The 19,774-nt window shown below is 42.9% G+C and overlaps 1 protein-coding gene and 1 pseudogene across 2 annotated transcripts in view; one reads left to right on the plus strand and one right to left on the minus strand.

The window, feature by feature from the left end:
- LOC124721452 (monocarboxylate transporter 3-like) overlaps positions 1–19,774 on the plus strand; it is a 430,925-nt gene that overhangs the window by 282,265 nt on the left and 128,886 nt on the right. The gene's annotated exons all lie outside the window — the stretch shown is intronic.
- LOC124723863 lies at positions 6,470–6,588 on the minus strand (annotated as a pseudogene).

Below are 19,774 nucleotides of genomic sequence, written 5' to 3' on the forward strand. Positions count from 1 at the left end.
GTCAAAGAATCAACGATCATCTTGAATGGATGTCTTGTGACGTCCGCCCAGACCAAACGCAACGAACTGCATCGGAAAAAAAACGGTTGTGGGCGCTTCAGTCTGGAACCGCGCGACCGCTTCGGTCACAGGTTCGAATCCTGCCTCGGGCATGGATGTGTGTGATGTCCTTAGGTTAGTTAGGTTTAAGTAGTTCTATGTTCTAGGGGACTGATGACCTCAGATGTTAAGTCCCATAGTGCTCAGAGCCATTTTTGAAATTGCAGAAATGTTAATTAATTTGAAATTCAATGTTTTACTTTGGGAAATCTCATTCTCTGAAGATGTAGGAAATCGATTTATATTAACAATTTTAGAGCTATTGCAATGTATGCAAGTCAGCATAAAAACGGTCTTGAACGTTATGGAACATGTGTTATCAGACAACACGTGGTAGTAGTTACGAAATCGTTTTCAACATTTGCTGAAGCAACTGGTGCATTCACTTCGATATTATCCTTTAGTTTCAAAAATTAATCTAAAAAATAGACAACGATAATTGATATTCCACAAATAGACATTATTTTTTTTATATAATATCATCATTTTTCTTTCAGTAGCCTTATCCGGTTTAAGTTAACATTAGTAAGTGGCACTATAAGGTCAGTAAGCAAATAAACCATCACTTTGTTTTTAACATAGAAATGCTTTGTTCAGCAAAATTGTTGCTTTTTTCCTAGAAGTATGTGTTCCGTTCGTTCTTGTCACCATTAAAAGAACGAAAACACAAATATGTAGAAACGAAATAATATCTTGTAAAAACTAGAAACCAAAGGCCAGGACACCACGCAATGTAGACCGTCCGCCGTGTCATCCTTTGGCACCCAGCGTTATCCGGATGCGTTATTGAGGGCTATGGGGTCAGCACACTGCTCTACCGGCCGTTGTCGACTCCTCAGAACTTGGAGCGTCTACTTCTCACTCAAGTAGCTCCTCAGTTGGCATTACGAGGCTGATTACACCCTATTCCTGTCCTCCCACCAAGGAAAAATTCGTAGCAGTGCCGGGAAATGAACCCGCTTCATCCTCATGAGAGTGAGACGCGGTAGCCAGTCGGCTACGGAGTCACGCCAAGAGTGAAACTTTCCTTGAAAAAGTAAATACTGTGTGGTACCTATATGATGAACAATGCAAAATTAAATTTACATTCCTATAGCTAGAGTGACACACTACCGCAGCCGAGGTGGCTTATGTACACCTACGCGGTGGTGCTCGACTCGGAGGTAAGCCGGCTCGAATCCTGGTGGTGGAAAATTTTCACTGCTATTATTCGGCCGGCAGGGAGAAGACGTGGTGGTGTAAGGCTTCTGACCACCAAACTTTGCGCCAATCCTTGATCAAATTTCAAAATTCCATAGTGTTGTGACTTCGCAAGACAGCCAAGCCACAATGAGAGGAAGCCGAAAGGCACGCGTATAAGCTCACGCAGGATGGCGTGAGGTCTGGAACAGGAAAAGTAATTGAGACTAGCAAGTAAAGTACGTAGCTTCTTGAACACTTAACTTTAATCCATAATTGGTGAACATCGGTCTGACGGTACATGCATCACAAGATAAATAGCAAATGATAATGGCTCCATGCTAGGTCGTAGCAAATGACGTAGCTGAAGGCTATGCTAACTATCGTCTCGGCAAATGAGAGCGTAATTTGTCAGTGAACCATCGCTAGCAAATTCGGCTGTACAACTGGGGCGAGTGCTAGGACGTCTCTCTGTAGACCTGCCGTGTGGCGGCGCTCGGTCTGCAATCACTGACAGTGGCGACACGCGTGTCCGACGTATACTACCGGACCACGGCCGATTTAAAGGCTACCACCTAGCAAGTGTGGTGTCTGGCGGTGACACCACACATAGGGTCTCATAAAGTGAGCGTATGTCACTCTGGTGATGGTGATCAGGCCGTCGGAAGGAGACGTTAAGGTCAGCGACCACCTTGGCACCATTCTAGAGGAGCAAGCTATTTGCCGGCACTGCATTTCGCCCTCTACCTTCCCTCCATCCTTAACACTTCAAAGCCAACACTACACTATACAAGCATTCATCAAAGTCATCCACACAATACGGATAACAGGTCTGGGGCAGGCCACGTTGAAGCACCGCCACTAGGAACCTGCCTAAAATGGCGATGCAGCATTCCTGCATCTCCTCCCCTATGCTCATTCCTGAGTATGGGCTGCTTTGGCTCCGATAGGAAGAATATTAGAGATTTTAGTACTTGTAAACAATGCGTAGCTCATAAAGAAAGAAAGATTACATGTCAAAAAATTCCGAGCATCACTAATAAGCTACAATAAAATCAAATAAAGCTGTCAGCTGACTGAGTGACGAAACTACTACATGTGTGTGCAGTTACATTAAGAAGTATTTTCGTGATGAGGGTCCCGTCTCTGAAATGTTGCCTTCCTAGCGTCCGAAAAAGTCACCCTCCCAGTTACCAAGTCAGTACATATTCAATCTCTTTACACCTCAAATGGTTACTGGTGTAACAAAACAGTTGCTCCAAAAAACGCCCTCGACGAAACCTTACTCCTTCAAACTTCAAAAAAGGTTAACAACTTTCAGGGCTAATTTAAAGTACATTGCGTATTTCTTTTCTTTTGCTGAACGGGTGTCGCCGCTGATCAGTACTTGTCGGTAAAAATAGGAAGTAATCCGTACTGGAACTACTGATAACCGATCTAATAGTGGGTGGCGCTCACTGAGTGACTGTTGTACAACAGCCTCCAGTTAATGAATTTCATAAGAACTACAGCAAATAAGCGGCACGTATGAGCACGAACGTCTCTATAACGCGCTGTCAGCTAACTCAGGTGATCGGTGCGATGCGAGAGTGGTGTCGACAGTGAATGTAGTCGTAGCTTAATTTTTCCATTGTCAACAACGAGTTGCAAGTGAGCGGTGATGCATTAATGTGGTTTACATTGAATTGTGTGCATTGTGAGGTGTAAAATAATACCGAATAAAGTGAAAAAATAACCGATTATAGCAAAGTTATTTGTACCCCATAATCGAATGAAAACCGAAATTAGGGAATCGAAATTAATAAAATACAATACTTGCGACGAAATATCAGAAGAAAAGAGCGGATCAAACTGAAATATCACTATTAAAAGAAAACAATAAGTGTACTAATCGAGAAAATATAGACGCAGAGAGCACTTCTGCTGGTTTCAAGTGCTTTGACGAGAAGGGTAGATATCAGCTGGTTAGTATTTCCGATGTCGGATATTACGCTGCGAAATTGGAGAATGACTGTTCCCTAAAGAATAATATGTCATTGAATCCATGGCAACCTGATGAAAATCATAACTGGAGGAGTGATACAGGTGACGTTAAGAGAACATTTTCGTTGGACTCATTGTCATTATATTTAACGTTGGTTTTTCTAAAGCACTTAAAGATGCACTCTGTAAGCTTTGTGGTTCTCCGGCCATGGCAGACCATGGTGCATTCATAAGCCATCCATTCACCAATTTCAAGAAGTTCCACGAATCTGCAGAAATGCCTATGAATTCCGAATAACATAAAGATACAGGTACACTTGAAAAGTCAAGTAATTTTGTTAATGTCTTGCCAAACGTGACTGAGATTGTATAGGAACTCATCGATGACAATTCTGCGAAGTTAGTACAATTTTACACACTAAGTTGAAATCAGTTGTTTCTTCTGTATTGCTTTGTGCATTACATGACTTGCCTTTAAGAGTATAAATAAATTCAGATGCCGTTTTTGATGGTTTATTGCAGCTTAGAGTAGTCAGGTGACGAAACATTCTTTATAGAGCCCAAAATGATTTCTATTTTGAAATAAACTGTACAGTTTTACGTTACGCATAATCTTAAGGCGTGTTCAGATAGGCCGAATTTTATGGGCAATATTTGGCCTTAATATCGTTGCCTCCAACATTGCTATGATGTGCGGTATGGCTGGGCAATATTGCTGATTTTGCAGGTTGGTCCAGGTAGCTGCCCACGTGTTGGCGAGGGACTGCCAATCTTGCCCAGCGAGGGTGGAGAATGGCCGGCCGGAGTGGCCGTGCGGTTCTAGGCGCTACAGTCTGGAACCGAGCGACCGCTACGGTCGCAGGTTCGAATCCTGCCTCGTGCATGGATGTGTGTGATGCCCTTAGGTTAGTTAGGTTTACTTAGGTCTAAGTTCTAGGCCACTAATGACCCCAGAAGTTAAGTCGCATAGTGCTCAGAGCCATTTGAACCATTTTTTTTGGGTGGAGAATATTTCGTATTGCAGGATAATATCTATCTCTGGCGTCGTCTGTAAATGCGTCCCTCTCGCTCTCACATTTATTTCCCACATCTCTCCCCGTCAGCGCTGTACGCATATGTCTGTGTCTGAGCGTAAACAATATCGCTTGGATTTTGTTCGAATGTATACGGGCGTGCATAAAGCCACATGTTTTGTAGTTGTTGTTGTGTACAGCAGTGGAGAAGTGGACGAGAGAACTGTGACTTACAAATGCGATTTATCTACGATCAAAGCTGTAGGACGTCGAAAGTAATGCATACGAAGAACGCAATCTGAAAAAAAATGTTGGTATGCTTTTTCCGATGAGCTCGCGATCACTCTAGATGAATTATACAAAAAATTAAGAAGTCTTCAAACCTATGTCAAATGTGAGACAAAAAATTTGAACAGGAAGCGTGGAAGTACAAGTTACTGTTCATCCACATGGTATGCATTTGACGCTATGAATTTCATACTGTCTCGAGACGTACATGAAACAGAACTTGATGGTTAAACAATGATGTGTGCTGGTGGACAAATATAAAATACAATTTTTATTTTCATTCTCATTTCAAATTTCTATTAATGAAGTCTTTCAGCCCTTTTATGACAGCATTGCACAGTCATGGTACCATAAAGCTTATAAATGAGTAGTGAACTTCAAAGAGGTACATTAAACTTTGTACGAATCACCAGTAGCTACAAACCGAAAGATGATCGCCAGTCAGGTTTTAACCATACACTGTACCATTTTTGTGTCAATCTTAGCAGTTCTCTGACCAAATGCTTATATGAGATACACGAAATCGTGTTTCGACAGCCTGGTGAATTTTTTGAGTAGATATGTATCCAGCATCAGTTCACTAGTTAAATTTTCTAAAGCATTCCGCTTACTTAAAACAGAACGCATCAAAAATGCAGATTTCTCTTGTGCCTTCTAACTTTATTCCTTGTGTGATGTAAGAGCAGTAGAGCCGCACTAACTCTCACTCGTTCATTTTGTGGCAATAGTGTGGCACCTGCAACACTTCTGGCCCGGAAATGTATTACCGCAAACAATTCCAGGCAGTAGTAGCCAGTAGCGCTTCAGTACATATGGCTACAATTAATGTGGTCGAAATATTTCCCGTTAGATATTGTTGTGATATATTGTCGGCCGTACGCAATGACTATGGCCGATGTAAACGTACCTTCACAGTTTGTGCGTGAGCAGGAACGGATGTCGCTTACTCATAAAACGATTTGAAAACCGATGTTGTAGCACGTGCTAGTGGTTCAAAACCGCAAAATGTGGTAAATGTTATCCATCCGAATATTTTAATGGAAAACAATTAATTGAGAGAATAGGGCTTACGATGATACTAACAGGAAATGACGTAAATGGCAGGAAATCATAAAATCTTGAAATGTAAAAACAGGTTTTACTACAATACTGAAACTATATTGTTAATATGTTTACAAGTAGTACACTGCCCAGTCACATTAACGAAGTCAACTGTCAAAAACAGCTTTTGTAGCGCGGACCGCTGAGACAGGTGCAGGAAGGGAGTCAACGAGGTTCTGGAAAACACGGAAAGGATGTATGCCAGCGCCGTGGACAGCTGCGCTACGTTTCTCGGTTGAGGATCCAAGGTGCGAAAGGCCCGATCGAGATGATCCCACACATTCTCGATTGGGTTGAATTCCTGGGAGTTTGGTGGCCAGGGGACTACAGTAAACACATCCTCGTGCTCTTCGACCCAAATACGTACAGGGCAAACTCTGTGACACTTTGCATTGCTCTCCTGGTAGACGCCATCGTACAAACTACGCATAGATGTGGACATGGACCGCAAGGATAGATGCATACTTTTGTTGATCCATTGTGTCTTCCAGAATGACGAGGTCAGCCAGGGAATGCCACAAAAATATTCCCCTGACCTTAACGCTCCCTCCTTCTTTCAGTGTAGGCAAATTAAACTTTTGAGAGTCAATAAATATTCAGAAAACAAACAAAGACCGTCCTAACAGGTCTTGAAGGCCCATCGGTGTCCACCAGCCGCCGTGTCATCCTCAGCCCTTAGGCGCCACCGGATGCGGATACGAAGGGGTATGTGGTCAACACACCGCTCTCCCGGCCATTGTGAGTTTTCGTGGCCGGTGGCGCTGCTTCTCCTCGACTGGCCTCACAAGAGCTGAGTGCAGCCTGTTTGCCAACAGCACTCGGCAGACCCGGATGGCGGCCCATCCAAGTCCCAGCCAAACCCGTCAGCGCTTAACTTCGGTGATGTGACGGGAACCGGTGTTACAACTGCGGTAAGGCCGTTGGCATCAATAAATATCCACAAATAGGAGATACTTTTAATCGATATTAGGCATCACAAATAAGAGTTAAGAACTTCCTGGCAGATTAAAACTGTGTGCCGGACCGAGACTCGAACTCGGGACCTTCGCCTTCCGCGAGCAAGTGCCTTACCAACTTTTTTTTTTATTTTTAGATCTAATTTTGTTCTATATTGTTCGTTGAATTTGTTCGGGTCGGACGTCCGATGACACCCGTTCAGGTTTTTCATTGATCCATTCACTTAGTTTTTTTTTTTTTATTACAGAGGATAGCTAAACCCTCTGACCGAGCACGCTGAGCTACCGTGCCGGCATGAAACTTCCTGGCAGATTAAAACTGTGTGCCGGACCGAGACTCGAACTCGGGACCCTTGCCTTTCGCGGGCAAGTGCTCTCCCCCACTGAGCTACCAAAGCACGACTCACGCCCCGTCCTCACAGCTTGACTTCTGCCAGTACCTCGCCTCCTACCTTCCAAACTTTACAGAAGTTCTCTGCGAACCTTGCAGAACTAGCACTCCTGAAAGAAAGGAAAGTGAAAATCTCATTCTGGAAACATCCCACAGGCTGTGGCTAAGCCATGTCTCCGCAATATCCTTTCTTTCAGGAGTGCTACTTCTGCAAGGTTCACAGAAGAGCTTCTGGAAAGTTTGGAAGGTAGGAGACGAGGTACTGGCAGAAGTAAAGCTGTGAGGACGGGGCGTGAGTCGTACTTGGGTAGCTCAGTTGGTAGAGCACTTGCCCGCGTAAGGCGAAGGTCCTGAGTTCGAGTCTCGGTCCGGCACACAGTTTTAATCTACCAGGAAGTTTCATATCAGCGCACACTCCGCTGCAGGGTGATAATCTCATTCTGGAAACATCCCCCAGGCTGTGGCTAAGCCATGTCTCCGCAGTATCCTTTCTTTCAGGAGTGCTAGTCCTGCAAGGTTCGCAGGAGAGCTTCTGTAAAGTTTGGAAGGTAGGAGACGAGGTACTGGCAGAAGTAAAGCTGTAAGGACGCGGCGTGAGTCGTGCTTGGGTAGCTCAGTTGGTAGAGCACTTGCCCGCGTAAGGCGAAGGTCCCGAGTTCGAGTCTCGGACCGGCACACAGTTTTAATCTGCCAGGAAGTTTCATATCAGCCGACACTCCGCTGCAAAGTGAAAATCTCATTCAAGAGTTAAAGGAGTTTGCGACGGTTTCTCGATTTCGCTAAACTTTTGAGGGGCGAAAAACAACGCTATTTTTGGACTTTCTGCAGTGTTTCGCTTCTAAGTCGAAAACTCGTAAATGAAAGAGCATAAAATTTCAAGTAGACAGCCGTACTTAAAATTTAGAATCAGTTCAGCCGTTTGGCCTCAACAGTCGTCAAAGATCGGCAATTTCTACCAGCTTGGTGGGTAAGTGAGTAATGCTCATGTTCCAACGCCTGTAACTCAAAATGGCTACTCCGAATGTCACGAAACTTGGAAAGCCTCTAGACCCGCGTAAAAAACCTCCTAAATTTTAAAATTCATTCACTCGCTTACAAAGATACAAATAGAAACGTGAAAGTATTCGTAGCGCTAAATACCTTTGAAGACGTTCTTGTGATGTCCAATTACTTCTGAAGGCCAAATCCTTCACATTAGTCCAAATATTCAACTCTAAGGGCAATTTAGTTAGTTACCTATCTACCTTGATAGCTAGCTCTATGTGTTAATTTACTGTCATACCAATCCCAGATGATAATAGATGGTTTAAAAATGAAAAAAAAAACGTATCAAATGAAAGGTTTTTATTAACTGGAAAAATACCTCAATTACAATATAAAATAGATGAGAGAGAAAAATTTTTATACACATCCTTTAATCAGTTATTCTTCTGTGTTAACGTTCATTTAAAATTTATATTTTTGATATTTTTCTGTGTATCGAGGAAGCTGGCACTGCGGAGGAAACGTCGTCGCCCAATTCTTCGTCGTCATGTGGCATGAGATCTAGATCCATTTCCTCCTTGACGACGTCAATCTCATCTTCGATTTGCGACGAATCAAGGAAGATGCCTTCTTCTATTAGAGAGTTAAGGCATGAAAGCCGTTTAGCCAAGCACTTTAGAGACACTTTCCTGCAGAAACAAGCTGCCTGCATCCTTTGTTGATATTGTGTTCGGCGCTACTCGTGGCTGGCTGTTTGCAATGCGGATCAGATCGTTCCTTGTGGTCTTCCATTCTAATTTCAGTGGATTCATCTGATTGTTCCTCCATATCTCAACCTGCAAGTAGACCGTGAGGAAGTGCTGGCGAGCGGTGCCTTCGGTGGGAGGCAACCGTGCCAAATTGAAATTATTTTTCGATAAAGCACTCTGATATAGTTGCAGACGAATTTCGTTCAAAGGTCTGGAGCTGCCACCCATGTACAAACACACAATGAGCTTCAGTCCTGCCACAACGACCTTATCAGGAGTGACGTTGGGACCCGTGAAGTCTGAGGCGATGAGTTAGGAGTTCGCGTTCTTTTGAAATGTTTTTATAAATTTGATTTTGCCCTATCGAAAAGATGTAGTGATGGTGTGGGAGCCTCTGAAGGCTTGAAGAAATATCATATGTTTTTTGGCTTCTTCAGAGAGCATAGAACTGTTGGGAATATAAATGAACGTGTTTTGGTTGCCTTTTGCGGGTTGTGTAAGGAAAATATTGGTAACAGGTTCTTCCTGCTCACTACTATCAACTACGTGGGCAGTCAGTAGGACCAACAAATCAGTATCTTCCCCGATAATGAAGACGTTGCTCCCCTGTCTCGACTTTTCTATGGCTATGCCCACAATCAAAGGGTCTGTGTCCTCAATGGCCTACATGACTGATACCCTTTAAAATATAATTCTGTCAACACTGAGAAAAGACGTTCCTTATTAAGTTCATTTAGTAACAAACGTTGTTTTGGCATAGTTTTTGACGTTGTCTCATCAAATAAAAGAGAAGAGGATTACATAGCGCGGGCTCTTTTGGCACGTTCAGTAGATTTTATGCTTTTCTCAGCTCCCTCCTTAGGGTGTCCATCAAACATTATAATGCAATCGGATCCAAAGTGTTTTTTGCCGTAGTTCACGTTTTCTTGAAGGATGGAGGAAAACATTTCATCAGTATGCCACACAACTCGATGTAAGAGAAACCCACTCTTCAAGGACGGTGCCTCAGATGAGAGGCATGATAATTAACAGCCAGTGTACTAATTATTTATTCATACCTCTACCGTTTTCGGTATTTTAAAATGCCATCTTCAGGTGTATGAAATTATTGTATTTGGTAGCACGTAACATGCTGTCTGGCCAGTCAGTATAAGACCTCCAGTGACTGCATACTGGCGCCGCCTGAGTAGCAGTTGGCGTTCCAGCCGTGCGGTGGACAGGTGCCGAGCATATTTGCAGTGACTGGAACTTTTCCACTGGCTGGCCCGACCGTATGTTATGTGTTACCAAATTCAACAATTTCATATGCCTGAAGATGTCATTTTAAAATCCTAAAACCGATCGTGGTTTGAATAAATAATTAGTACAACTGAAGCGGATTTCTATACATTAATTATCTTTAAGAACAGTGTTACTTGTGATTTTGATATTGACTCGATTGAACAGTTTAATGGGGACTGATTTTCTTGTCGTGAGCATAATCCCATAGTTGCCAGAAATGATTAATGGATATGGAGCTAACTCAAACGCGAAGGCCGGCCTCGGTGGCCGTGCGGTTCTAGGCGCTTCAGTCCGGAACCGCGGGACTGCTACGGTCGCAGGTTCGAATCCTGCCTCGGGCATGGATGTGTGTGATGTCCTTAGGTTAGTTAGGTTTAAGTAGTTCTAAGTTCTAGGGGACAGATGACCTAAGATGTTAAGTCCCATAGTGCTCAGAGCCATTTTTTCAAACGCGAAGTTTGGCTAGAGCTATTGTTCTGACTTCCTATGAAAACGAATTCGACAGAAAATTGTATAAGAACTGACAGGGACTGGTTCACCATTCATCTCTAGTGTATACTTCACGGCTCAGTGGCACTACTCGATTCTTCCTCAAAACTTCACTTCCTTAATGTTTTTCTCCCCTTGTTAGATACTCCCTGTATGATTACCATAAATACAATTAATTAACACAGAACACTACCAATTATCTACTTCAATAATGAAATCAATAAATAGAGATAATTACCTAGGAAGGGAGATACCTATCTAAATTACCCTTAAATTTGAATATTTAGACGAATGTGGATGATTTGGCCTTCAAAAATAATTTGACTTCAGAAAAAAGTCTTAGCAGGAATTTAGCGCTACGAATCCTTTCACGTTTTTATTTCTATCTTTTTCAAAGGAATGAGTCAATTTTAAAACTTAGGAGCTCTTTTTCCGCAGAATTTGACGTTTTACAACTTTCATAACTGGCACTTTTTATTTGTAGTAGCTGTTTTTAAGTTGCAGAAATCAGAGTAAAAGCATAACTCACGTTTCTGCTAAGTTGGTAAAAATTACCAATTTTTGACGATCGATTGTGGTAAACAGCTGAACCGATTTTGACTTGTAAGTAGGGCATCCTATGTGAAATTATACGCTATTTCATTTAGAAATTTTCTGTAACATGCATCGTTTTCGAGTTACAAGCGAAAAAATTGAAAAATGCTCAAAATTTCTTGGTTTTTCTGTCATCAGATGTTTAGAGCAAGTCAGAAACCATCGCAAACTCTAAATCTTGTTTGGAGTGCCTAACGTCGATTAAAAATATTTCCAGTTTGCACATATTTACTGACTGGCGCGGCCTTTTCTTGGGCTAATTTACGTAGACTATTTGCTTTCAGACGTTTCACGCCGTACACGCCAACGCCCATCTGTCCAGTGGAGTATAAAACGGGGTTCATTTGAAAAGACCACCTGTCGCCACTCAGTAGACATCCAGTAGCGGCACTGGCGTGCAAATCCCAGCATTCATCGCCGATAAATAGCTGTCACCGTGGGTCCATGAACCGGGCGCCTGCTGTGGAGGCCCACGTGCTGAACTGAGACACTGTTCATAGCCACTTTGTTCCTATAGGTAGTCAGCTACCTCTTTTCGCTCGTACATATCTCCGCAGCCGTCAGTCACCCATGCAATCTATGGTTCGTGGTGCACCACAGTTGCTTCAGCGCCGGTTTTAGACAGTGCCATTTTACTTTCTATGATAGACTTCAACCACGGCTACACGCAAACAATTTACAAACTTAGCCGTTTCGGAAATGCTTGCCCTCTTGGACCAAAAACTATTGATCACGCCCTGTTAGATGTCAGATAAATCGCTCCGTTTCCACATTACAACAAAGACTACAATTTCGTCCCCATTCCATCGACACGCTTTATATACCCTCCACTGCTGGTGCTGCCACTTGCCATCTGTGAGTGGTTACTGCGCGATGACATCGAACGTAGGTGGTGGTCACATTAATATGACTGTAACGTGTTAAAGTACACTGCAGAAACCAAAAGGAGAAAACGGAGAAAAGGTGCAGGACCCTGATAATTCCTAATTCACACGTACAATGATCATCCAGAACATTATGTCCACCTTTGGCACGGAAACAGCTGCGACGCGTCGTAGCATGAAACAATGAGGCCACGGTAGGTCGCTGGACTGACTTGGCACCACGTCTACACACACACACACACACACACACACACACACACACACACACACACACAGACATACACGTTATCTGATTCCCGTAAATTGCGGGGAGGGGGCGACGAGCTCTGACACCACGTTCTGTCTCATCCCAGACGTGTTCGACCCTGTTCAGATCTGCCTAACTGGGGGCCACCACATCAACTGGAACAGTCCCTCATCTCTGTGCCAGATTTCATGAACCGTGGTGCCTCGTGAGTGTTGGCGTGCCAGTCACTCGGCAACCCTTAATCAAATATGTTCACTGGGTGAGAGATTTGGAGAACGATCTGGCCAAGTCAACAGCCGCACACACTCTGTATCGAGGTAAGTCAGTACATCACGGGCAACATGTGGTCTTGCGTTATCATGTTCAAAGATAACATCAGGGACACCTCGAAAACAGGAAACACCGGGCGGCCTCAACACGACAGAAATGGTACCTAATGGTCCCCATTACCTCCACGCTACGTGCAGCGCCCGTTTGAGGATGACAAATGCAGTCTGCCAACGTTTATTCTCCACGGAGCCTCCAAATGCTGATACGTCCGTAGTGATACTGTACACAAAATCGGGACTCGTTTGAATAGACTACATGGTGCCTCTCATGTACCCGCTATTGTCGTTGGGCGCACCGCTGTCAGCGAGCTTCTCCCGGCTGGCGCGTCAAGGAAAGCCGCAATCGCCGTGCTGACGTCTGTGGGGCAGCAGACGTCGCACTTTCTGTGTGAGTACCAGTCTTGCTTGGCCAATGCCGCTGTCAAATTTCTAAACGTGCTGATAGACGTTCCTCCGTCCAACACGAGTCGTAACAAAATCTTCTCACGAACAACCAATATTCAGGTGTGATCAGTGAATGAGAAACCCACTGCAAAATGTTTCCTTGTATACAGAATGTAGATGGCGTTACTTATACGTTTTACGTTTGAGCTGAAATACGTATCAAAGCATGTAGTACAACAGTTCATACCAGTTTCACGGTTGTTGCTTGAAGCCTTCCAGGTGTTGCAACTTTAATGGACAGCCATGCAATTAAATTCCCTGTCTATTGTTGTCCCAAATGTGGATTGGATTTGTGATTTACTACCAGAAACATCACACTATGTAGAAAGGAACTCATCAAGCGGAATTGCGCACGTGACTAACGTTTCCCAAGAAAATGTTTTACGCGAATATTAATGATTTAAGAGACAGTCTGAGTAGTCCTCTTAGATTTTTTGCAGACGAAGTCGCCTTTTACCATCTAATGAAGGCAGAACATGGTAGAGATACATACAGGGAGATCAGACACAGTCTGAAAATCGAAATATCCACGGGTGTACTGCCGGTCTACAGTGTCCAACGGGCACAATATTTCGGCGATCATACACGTCGCCATCATCAGATGAACTGACGGACTGAGCTCCTGTGAACGTGCCGGCATGGAGATCCGTACGCTATGGCTGCTCAGAGGGAACTGTGTTCGGTCGCGGCGGCGGCCGATTTAAATATCCTCCGCCCACGGCGCGCTCCCTCCGCTGTCCGCGCCCCACGCCACGGTCGCGCGGTGGAACAGATTGCGACGGCGTCTGAGATGACGTCGGTGTGATGGCTCTGTCCGCCGTGGTCGTCACAACTATACGTTTGCTCGATTTACTCTTGATTAACCCGTTCACAGGAGCTCAGTCCGTCAGTTCACCTGATGATGGCGACATGTATGATCGCCGAAATATTGTGCCCGTTGGACACTGTAGACCGGCAGTACACCCGTGGACATTTTGATTATCAAATACGCCTGGAGGAACTCAAGAATCACACAGTCTGAAAAGCTTGTAAGAGTGTTACGGGATAGGTTGTGTTGAGAAATGATTATTAAGGAAAAAGTTCTATACTTAACAACAACGTAGCCTATAGAAACTGTTCAAAGGGACGACCGCCAGTCTCAATGCATGTACTGCAACGGCGCATGCAGTTCTGCCCCGGTCTCGCAGAGATTCCCCGTGTCTGTTGCAGACTGGAATATGCAGCGGGTGATAAGTAGAGTACACCTCTGACCACCAAACAGACATACTATACACAAATTAGCTCATAGCATGTGACTATCGCGTGCATCGCATCGGCGCAGACACACCACTATCCCTGGTGTCACTTGTCCGTTGCATCAGAATATTTGTGATGTGTACATGTTGAGGTGTGTTACCGTGTACAGTGCATGACGCCTAGTCAAAGATGGAACGTTACTCCTAAAGAGACATGCATTTAATGTATGATGCGACAGGATGTAGAGCCCGTAAAGAATGTACAGAGAGCGCTTTCCCACCAGGTGTCGTCCTAATTGGAAGAGGTTTATCTTCGTAGATACCAACTTACTAGATACGGAATTGTTCACGCCACAGAGAACCGGTCAAAGTTCCCGCCAAAGACATGTCCGAACACCAGACTTTGAAGAGATGGTGTTGGTCTGTGTGACCGACCACCCAGCAATAAGTACTTGTCAACCTGCTTGTGAAACTCACACTTCAAAGGATACAGTGTGGAGGTACTGGTGGAACAGATATTGCCCCCTATCACAAAGACGTGTGCAAGTACAAGGATCAACCGACTTTAAGCCCCACGTTCACTTCTGTCAATGAATTATCCACCGCAGTGCTGTAGTACCGACCTTCGTACAGTTTGTATTGTCCACTGATGAGGCCTCATTCACCCGTGATGGTGTTTTCAACAGCAGCAATAGCCATTTCTGGATTGAGAACAATCTCACCAGCAACGACTCTCTGTCAAGGTATGGGTAGACATTGTCCAACAGCACCAAATAGGATCTTATTTGCTGCCTCCCCGTTTGATTGGTTCACGTTACCTGGCGCTCGTGCGAAATGTGCTGCCACAGTTATTGGAAACTGTACTCCTTGATGTCCGCAAAAGGATGTTGTTTCAACACGACGGTGTCGATGTTAATGTCCGAGAGCGGCTGAAAAACACGCGTCGTTGGATCGGAGGGAGAGTTGCTGTGCCATGGCTCGTGTGATCGCCAGATCTCACACCTCTTGGCGTTGTCTTCTGGGGTTACGTCAAGGCGTTGATGTATGCAACCCCTGTAGTTTCTGACGAAGACCTGCTTGCTAGGGTCCAATTCTGCCTGTCTCCTGGTACAACAGACACCAGGGACCTCTGAAGGAGAGCGGCAGAACTTCATACATGCATTGAGATTGGCGATCGAAACTTTGAACAATTGCTATGAGCTACGTTGTTGTTTTACGGTGTACACTGTGTATGCCCATAACACAATAAATATGCATTTCCAATCACTGCCTCCCTATCTCAATATAATCAGTTGTAGAACCAGTAGCACCTGTATCAATTTGACCCAAAAGATTTGAGACACCTGCATATAAAGTTTCTAAGCACCAGCACATTGCATGTCTCGATAACGAATCGTTATTGGTACGATTTGTTGTAATAAAACGATGTTAAACGTCATATTGGTGGTTGAATAATTGTCATATTTAGTTGTTATCTCGTTAAAACTCGCATGTTATTACAATAAGCAGTTTTAAGGAAACGTTAAATTGAAGATTCATGAAAAACGCGTCGTTCTTAGGTCAGTGGAGGGTCCAAGCCCTGCTGTATGTAATTTTTTTTCACTTCGGCAAGGTTGTTGGACTTTCTTACGAAATTCATAGGAATAATTTCTGTAGCACTTGATGTTTAGTAAATATAAGTGCGTTCTCTGTCAGCAGTGAGTTTGTCCGATTTGGTGAACTTTTATAAGCTGATATTCTCACTGACTTGGACATGTAACTCTCCGTTTTGTCTTATTATATGTTCACAGGTACTGGAGTGTTTATTTATGTTTGCTACGGACAGCACAACGTGACTAACACATGGATACGTGCCTTTTAATAGAGCTGACGTAGGAATTTTATGTGCGTCCATCGTCCATTTTCTTGAACAAACTGTTTTGTTTCCGAGCCAAATAAAGCCGGTAACAGCCGCTGTAGAGCGCTGGGAGCGCAAAATCACTCTAACCAGATCGTCCCTTGTGCCGACGGCGGTCTCTCTCGTGCATGTCAATGTTAGCTACCTTGTCCCATGTCCCGATTATAAAAAGAGGGTGTATACCTGAAACTAACAACGATAAACAACGCATTTTGTTTTTTAATGAATGGAAAACTCAGAAGTTTTTTCGTACCTTTTCATAGGTGTTCAACATGCCCCCCTTGAGATGCACGGCATATGTCAATGCGGTATTCACATTGTTCCCACACTGCAGCGAGCATGTTTTGAGTTACAGCTTCCACAGCTGCTGTTATGCAATGTCTCAGTTCATTCACTATTGTTGGTAATAGAGGCACATAAACAACGTCTTTTGTAAATCCCCACAAGAAATAATCACATACAGTCAGGTCTGGTGATCCTGGAGGCCAGTAATGTAAGGCTGAATCATTTGGCTCAGTGCAACCGATCCATCAACCAGTAATCCTTTGATTTAAAAATTCCCGCACTTCCCGATGCCAGGCGCCAGACGGACATTGGGAGCATGTCGAACTGTCGAGCTGCACGGTGAACGGATTTCTGCGGACTCCTTGGGAAATTATGATGAATGCGTTCGACGTCTTTGTCAGACACTCGGGGACGGCCCGGCGATTTCCCTTTACACAAACAATCTGTTTCTCGGAATTGTTTGTGCCATTGTCTAATGCTCTGTGCTGTTTGGTCTAGTGTTATCTCACTTCAAAGTGTGTTAACGATTTCTAAAACTTTTTGAATTGAGTAGCTGAGGTAGGACATGTTTTCCAGCCTGGTGTTTGCTTAGTCGGATGTAAACCGCCTAAAAACCATACGCAGACTGGCCCGCCCATACACCGGTCTCGTAGTTAATCTGTGCACCATCTGCCTTTCGTTCTGGTATCCCACTGCAACGATTTGTAGAAAAAAATTTGTAGTTGTTTCTCACACAGGATTTGTACGTCAAAGTGACAAATTTCTTCTTAGTTTTAATATTCTTACTTTGATCACTTGAATCGGTAAATTTGTTCTTGAGTTTTATTAAACATACTCGTGACGCCTTGCGTCCTGTATTCATTTGGTGCTTCTCCTTGTTGGATGACTCCTAATTCCCTTTGTAGCTCGTCGTCCACGAGTAGCAGCCCGAGGACTCTGTTACACGATTATCCAATGGGAAGAAGAGAAGTCACATTTTTGAAAGTTCCTTAAAAGTTAGTTAGGTTTCCCTATAACAATAACTTGTTTGTAAGCTGGGAAATCCTCATTAATGTTTTGTGTATAATAGCTTGGAATGTTTCATGTGTGAAGTAGAGTTGTAAAACTACCATAGGTTACACTAGACTACCCTAAGTAAGTATAGACTACAGTAATTTTCCAAGTGGCGGTGGGCAGTTAAGGTCGTGCCTGTGTTACCTGTACATTGGATTTGTTGCATACCTATCGGGTGCTACCCCATAACGATCACTTTCCTCGCATATGTGATCAGTGTCTCACTAGACTCCCCTAAAAACTGGAAGCATTGAACTGCTTGGAGACAGAGTGACGACATATAAAGGGCCAGGTAGCCTATGGAACTTTTTTTTTTCTCTACATATCATCCTCTTGCCTCTTCCTTAGTAATAAACAGTATTCATAGCAAAGCTGAAATTGTCAGTGTTCAATTGAGGTTTTGTTCAGAAACTTTTGTAACGTGAAACGGAAGGCTGCTGTAGTAAAAATAAGGAAAACATACAGATTAATCACATCGCACTAGAAAACGCAATATCCTCAGCAAAAACGTAAAATAATAAAAAACACAAAACAAAAACTTATCAAACATCGCTTGAATATTTTGTCGAAGCTGCATAAAAAATGTTTCTGTTATTCAAAAACAAGTTTCGCATTTATCAATAATAAGATTAAACTCTTGTCTTTGATCACGATGAAGAAAGTTCTACTGAGAACAAAATAACAACAGTAATTATATATTTTTTCTGCTTGCTATGTAAAATGTACTTGCCTCAAAAGTAATTACTTTGGTTACATAAAAGTGCAGATTTATGCGGCAAACTAAATTTTATTACTTATAAAATGCAATTCATATTCTGAAGAATATGAAATTCACAATGAACTAACACGGAAAGATATGCTTCTAATTATGTGAAAAACAAACAACCAAACAAGCAAAAATACAAAGAGAAGTCGTCGGCAGGCAGTTTCTCTCTTACACATTCATTTATATCTTTTTCCCATACCAGTTCCACCAGTACTACCGACAATCTTACCATTTATTACGTCATTTACGTAGTGTACCAAAACTTTGCGAAATTAATATATTCTCATCAATGTTTTATGTATAATACATAGGATGTGTGTGTTATATATGAATTGTTTGAGCACTGTATGTTAAGTCAGTTAGTACGGATACAGGACACACTTCAACGCTGCAGGCATTGGCACCAATCGAACTCTTTTTAAAAATTTTAATTTAAAACGACAGCATGCAAGTATGGTTTTAGTATACGACAGTGAAATGATACTGTCATCAGAACTCGTTGCTCTGTAACTCCGACATATGGTATATTATACAACTTCTGTATTGAAATTATAATACAAAAAATGTAACCTTTTGAAACATGGGATTAAATAAAATTGTAATTTATTTTGCTGTTTGACAGATTTGGAGATGGGGAACGTTGCTTGAAACGAGTCATTTTGAAATAAAAAGCAATCGACTGATATAAAATAAGACTATTTTGTGTCAGTATACTTACCACGTTCTACACTTCTTATATCTCTTTCTAATGACTCGCTTTTGCCTAACAGTTACTTCCGAATTTCACACAATTTGTGTTTCTTCATGAAGTCTTTTGTTTTGTAAATCGATAGAACTACATGTTATGTGAGTTTTTATTCTTAACTTTTTTATTGCTGCCGGTGCTTTTCCTTGGACAACATCGATATTGTCACCTATGGCAGACATATATTTCGATTGTGAACATCATGGAATAGATATATAAGTTTTACTCCCACATAATCATCATTAAGCCAGGTGTTTGCATTCTCGGCAAACTAACTCCTCATCCTCCGACTTCTTTTAACTGAACTGTTATTCACTCTCTCCGCTCAGACACTGGTCGTCGTTCTTTCTGTGATATTTCACTTTAGAAGATCCGAGAATCGATTTCTCGGCTGCTGTTTCAAACCACGGACTTCATAAATTTCTACATAAGAGGAAACAAAACAAACTGGGAAAATGATCCCTTCGACTTCGTCGTTTTCTTGTATAAAGATGTGTACATAGGTGCAAAGCTAGGGTGAACATAAACTGCTCCGCGTGGGAGCATACATGATTACAAAAGTCTCCAGCAGGAGTTCATTTTTTAATTTATTTATCTATTATTTACATTAGATTTTCTAGGGTGGGCCACGTTGCCGCTATTCAGATTTAATCATTTAAAATACGTCGATAGGAATAAAAACGACAATCAGAAGCCTGTTAGGCGCGTAATGGGGCCCCTTAGGGATATGGCGGCCAAGGAGAGGAAGAAATCCAGTGTGCACTCCGTGTACATTCCGGGTG

The sequence above is a fragment of the Schistocerca piceifrons genome, chromosome X (genome assembly GCF_021461385.2).
Source record: "Schistocerca piceifrons isolate TAMUIC-IGC-003096 chromosome X, iqSchPice1.1, whole genome shotgun sequence".
NCBI lineage: Eukaryota > Metazoa > Arthropoda > Insecta > Orthoptera > Acrididae > Schistocerca > Schistocerca piceifrons.